The sequence below is a fragment of the Galeopterus variegatus genome, unplaced genomic scaffold (assembly GCF_000696425.1).
Source record: "Galeopterus variegatus unplaced genomic scaffold, G_variegatus-3.0.2 Scaffold1815, whole genome shotgun sequence".
NCBI lineage: Eukaryota > Metazoa > Chordata > Mammalia > Dermoptera > Cynocephalidae > Galeopterus > Galeopterus variegatus.
Window position 1 is genome coordinate 333,864 of NW_007727926.1, and position 272 is coordinate 334,135.

Sequence of the window (272 nt, forward strand, 5' to 3'; positions counted from 1 at the left end):
TAAAGACCATCTGAAGTCAGATCCTCTAAGACCAAACACATTAGCTCAGTTAACAGGACAATGGCTTAAAATATCTTACCTATAAATTCTACATCTAAAAAATTTTAAATTTAAAAAAGGTTGATAGTTTACCTTAAAAAAATAAATGAAACACGATGGGGGAGCTGAACTGCTATAAAACCTATGACTGAAATCAGAAGCAACTGGTTTTAACCAATGATTCAGAAATGCACCATTATGTAACCCAGTTCCTGTCAGACATGGTAGTTTAG